Below are 5,373 nucleotides of genomic sequence, written 5' to 3'. Positions count from 1 at the left end.
GTTTTTTTTTTTTTTTTTTTTGCCGTACTGGGGATGGAACCCAGGAGCATTCAACCTCCGAGCTATACCCCAGCCCTCTTTTTTATTCTTTATTTTGAAATGGTCTCACTGAGTTGCGGAGGGCCTCACTAAGTAGCTGAGGCTGGCCGAGAACCGCGATGCTCCGGTCTCAGCCTCCCAAATGCTGAGATTACAAGCGGGCGCCACCACGCCCGGCTTTTATTCATGTTTTTGCCACAGTTTCCTTGGATGTAACAGCTGTGTAAACGAAGAACTTGATGAAGAGTCTAGACATTCTTCTTCTCCACCTCTCTTGAGGGGCTCCCTGCAGATCCTCTGTTATTCTGAGTCATATTACTCAATGAGCTACTCGAGCACTTCCCCGCAATCAGGCAGTGTGGCCTCTGTCGAAACTTAGTATTTTAAATTCATATGCAACTTTAAAATAGAAAATGTACATTGCACAGTTGACACTGATAAGACTAAAACTCCACTTAGGATATTATAGTGTGTTAGGAATCATAGCGTATAACACACACACTCAGCATGTCGTGTGTGAATGCTCACAGAAGCATGTCGCTGTACACTGTCTCCATATACACACTCACAGTCTATAAGACCGTGTGTGCACATCTCTCTCTGCCCTCACTCACCCTCACTTCCTGCATATCCACGGTGTAGGCAGGAGAGAAGGGCTTCTTCGCGGCCCCCACACCGTCTCACCCATCTTTGTTCACACAGCTTTCTTTCCAGGACGCCACACTTCCCATAGACAAAGCAAAAGGTTTTGAGTGTGGCTTTGCCAGGACTGTATGGAAGCTCTGCTCTGGCCCTGTGTTCCTGGTGCCACACACTTGCCTTGAGGCCCATGCTGGCCCACTGCACAGGCCTGCACTTGTTATTTCAGACACGTGCAGTGGGGTTGGTTCTTCAGAGAAGCACAGCTCTAGCATTTCCATTATCTCACCCAGAGTCAAACAGTACTACTCTCTATTAAAAACACTGGTAAGAAAAAGGTATAAGATTTTTTTTTTCTGTGGTACTGGGGACTGAACCAAGGTGCATTCTACCTCCAAGCTACACCCCAAACCCTATTTATTTTTAAATTATTATTTTTACTTTTTTGCAGTACTGGGGATGGAACCCAGGGACATTCTACCTCTGAGCAACACCCCCAGCCCTATTTTTTATTCTTTATTTTGAAACAAGGTCTCACTAAGTTGCAAAGAGCCTCCCTAAGTAACTGAGGCTGGCTTCGAACCTGCGCGATCCTCCTGTCTCAGCCTCCCAAGTGCTGGGATTACAAGCGTGCGCCACTATGCCTGGCTGGAAGTGTTGTGCTTTGATTCCACCTATTCTGCTGCTCCCTGGAGAGACATGGAGACCTGGAGCCTGGCCTGCATCCAGAGAGGCAGGAGCCCTGACTGTGAGTGTCAAGGGACAGACCATGCCATAGACAGAGCCCTCCAGAGCTGCCTTGGGTCCTGCACAGGAGGGCTGGGGATATGCCTAGCATTCTTGTGATTGAAAGAGCCATCCCTGGCTCTTCTGGACAGTGTGTGTGTGTGTGTGTGTGTGTGTGTGTGTGTGTGTGTGTGAGAGAGAGAGAGAGAGAGAGACAGAGAGAGAGAATTTTTTTAAAAAAAGAAGACGAGACGGGTGTGGTGGTGCACACTTGTAATCCCAGTACTTGGGAGGCTGAAAAAGAAGGACCCAGATTAGTGGACAGTCTTCGCTACTTAGTGGGGTCCTCCACAATTTAGTGAGACCCTGTTTCAAAATAAAGAATAAAAAATAGAGCTGAAGGTGTAGCTTGGAGATAGCATGCCCCTGGATTCCATCCCCAGCACCAAGAAAAAAAAAAAGTCAGCCTCTTTGCAAGGCTCTCAGCAACCTAATGAGACTCTGTTTCCAAATAAGAACTGAAATTGCACTGCAGGTGTAACTTGAAGGTAGAATACTTCTGGGTTTAATCCCCAGTACCAAAAGAAAAATAAAAGTACAACAAATCCAGACAGCATAACATTCCTAGCATCTACCATATAATCAAAGAGCAGTAGAAACCTACACTAACACTTATAAACTGTTGGTAGGACTGTAAATTAACATAACTGCTATGGAGATCAGTATGAAGTTTACCCAAAAGATTAGGAAAGGAATCATATCATCCAGCTATACTACCTATCAGTATCTTTCTAAAAGAACTAAAATTAGAATGTTACTGTGATATATGTAAACCCACGTTTATAGCAGCATAATTTACAATAGCCAAGTTATGAAATCAACTTAGGTCTCCATCAATAGGTGAATGGATAACAGAAATGTATATACACACAATGGAGTTTTAACTTTTTTTTTGTGGTACTGGGGGGTGGAACCCAGGGGCTTTCTACCTTTGGGCTATACCTCCAGCCCTATTTTATAATTTATTTGGAAACAGGGTCTCACTAAGTTGCTGAGAGCCTCACTAAGTAGCTGAGGCTGGCTTCGAAGAGACTCCTGTCTCAACCTTCTAAGCGCTGGGATTACAAGTGTGCACCACTGCTGGGATTACATTGTGTGCCCGGCCCACAATGGAGTCTTAACCAGCCATAAAGAAGAGTAAAATTATGTCATTTGCTGGGTGTGGTGGTGTACACCTATAATCCCAGTACTTGAGAGACTGAGACAGGCACAGGTTTGAAGTCAGTCTCAGCAATCTAGCAAGGTCCTCAGCAACTTAGTGAGACCCTTTCCAAACTGAAAAAACAGGGCTGAGGGTGTAGCTCAGAGGTAGAATACCCCTGGGTTCAATATCTGGGACAAAAAAAAAAAAAAAAAAAAAAGGAAAAGAAATGATGTTATCTATAGAAAAATGAATAAACCTGCAGTGCATCATGCTCAGTGAGATTAGCCAGACTCAGAGTCAGCCTCAGAGTTTAGCATCCCATGTTGTTCGCAATGTGGAAGCTAAAGAAAAAACAGGGAAGAAAAGGACCCTCAAGAAAATGGGACAGAGGGTGTGGGGCCTAGGAGGAGGGAGGAGGGAAAGGGGAGGAGACCTGGGGAAGGAGAACGACCAAATCGTGCCGTGTGCACATATGAACGCATCACTATGCAGCTCACTACCATGTACAACTATACATTTTAAATTAGAAAAAAAAGCCGGGCGTGGTGGCACATGCTTGTCATCCCCACGCTTGGGAGGCAGAGACAGGAGGATCGCGCAGGTTCAAAGCCAGCCACACGCGCTGGCTTAGGAGACCCTGTTTCCAAATAAAAATGAAAAATAGGTCTGGGAGTGTAGCCCGGAGGTAGAAGGGCTTCCAGGAACCCCAGTACCACAAAAAAATGATAATAATAATAAAAAATATTAGAAAAAATTAAAATAGACACGAAAAGAAGCAAAATATGTGACAATCATGGAAGAAGGATCAGCCAATAAGTAAGCTCAGAAATGGCAGGGACGGCACAGTAAATAGGCAAAAAAGAAAATACCTGCTGCAACTGTGCTCAAGGGCAGAGGAAGGAGGCGAGTGTGGTGCTAGGAGCAGAAGCTATGAGGAGTCACATGAGTTTCTGGACCTGAGGAACAACAAGACCCGGAATGACACACCATGGTCTGAGCCGCACAAAAGAAGGCTGGGCTCTAAGAAAACAGGTTAGATAATTTGAAGGAATAGCAATGGAAATTCAAACTAAGCAGAGAGAGAGAGAGAGAGAGAGAGAGAGAGAGAGAGAGAGAGAGAGAGAGAGAGCCGAAAAGGAAGTAAATAGAGCCTTAATGACTCATAAAAAAGTCTAGTAGTCTAATTTGAATGGGATTAAAGTCCCTGAAGAGGGAGAAGGCAAACAAATTGGTTTTAGAAAATAATGGTTGAAAACTTTTTAAACTGGATGAAAACAGTAGACACAGACATTCAAGGAGCTCAACAGAGGAGGAGAGTTTATTTTGGTTCAGGGTTCTTGATGTTTAATTGGTGGGCTGCAGGGCAGACATTATGGCAGTGTGCAGGAAAACTGAGCTCTAGTGAAGGTGGCCAGGAGCAGAGGGAGGAGAGAGATAGAGAGAGAGAGAGAGAGAGAGAGAGAGAGAGAGAGAGAAGAGGGGAGAGGGGAGAGGGGAGAGGGGAGAGGGGAGAGAGGGGAGAGGGGAGAGGAGAGAGGAGAGAGGAGAGAGGAGAGAGGAGAGAGGAGAGAGGAGAGAGGAGAGAGGAGAGAGGAGAGAGAGGGGAGAGGGGAGAGGAGAGAGGGGAGAGGGGAGAGGAGAGAGGAGAGAGGAGAGGAGAGAAAGGTGGGCAGGGACAGACAGAGTTCTCATTGCTACGCCCCAGTGGCCAGCAGCCTACCTCCACCTCTGAATCTTGCTGCACTGGGGACCATGCATCCAACACACTAGATGCAAACCATAAACCTCTGCCCATGACCTTCCAAAGATCATGTGTGGAGTGCAGGGTCCCCAGTGCAGCAAGACTCAGAGGTGGGGTATGGCTGGAGGAGGGGCTGCCGAGGGCATGCCCTCGGTCCCCTCCTGTGCTCTCTCTGCTCCTAACCTCCATGTGTTGAAAAGCTTGGTTCTACCCAGGTCACAAGGAGCTTGGTTCTACACAGGTCATGAGGAGCTTGGTTCTACCCAGGTCACGAGGAGCTTGGTTCTACCCAGGTCATGGGGAGCTTGGTTTTACCCAGGTCATGAGGAGCTTGGTTCTACACAGGTCATGAGGAGGAGCTTGGTTTTACCCAGGTCATGAGGAGCTTGGTTCTAGGTAGGTCATGGGGAGCTTGGTTGTATGCAGGTGACGGGGAGCTTGGTTCTACCCAAGTCACGAGGATCTTGGTTCTACCTAGGTCATGAGGAGCTTGGTTCTATGCAGGTCATGAGGAGCTTGGTTCTACCCAGCTCATGAGGAGCTTGGTTCTACCCAGGTCACGAGGAGCTTGGTTCTACCCAGGTTATGCTGCCGCCATGTTGTTCCTGCCCTGGAGCTGGCTGGCTATGGACTGAAGCTCGGAAATTGAGAGCACAGATAAACCTTTCCTTCTCTAAGTTGCTCTGGTTAGGTTATTTTTGTCACAGTGACCAGAACATTGACTTTTTTTTTTTTTTTTTTTTTTGGTGGTACTGGGAATGGAATGCTTCTACCTCTGGGCTACACTCCCAGACCTATTTTATACTATTTTTATTTGGAAACAGGGTCTCTTAAGCCAGCAAGGCTGGCTTCGAACCTGAGCGATCCTCCTGTTTCTGCCACCCAAGCGCAGGGATTACAAGCGTGCGACACCACTCCCGGCGAAAATTGACTTTAGACAGCAGCCAAAGAGAAAAAGACACATTCCTTACAGACAAATAAAGACAAGAATGCTTGCTGACTTAGTGAGGCCCTCTGCAACTCA

Source organism: Muscardinus avellanarius, assembly GCF_963383645.1.
Source record: "Muscardinus avellanarius genome assembly, chromosome: 5".
NCBI lineage: Eukaryota > Metazoa > Chordata > Mammalia > Rodentia > Gliridae > Muscardinus > Muscardinus avellanarius.
Note: the sequence above shows the minus strand (reverse complement) of the source record.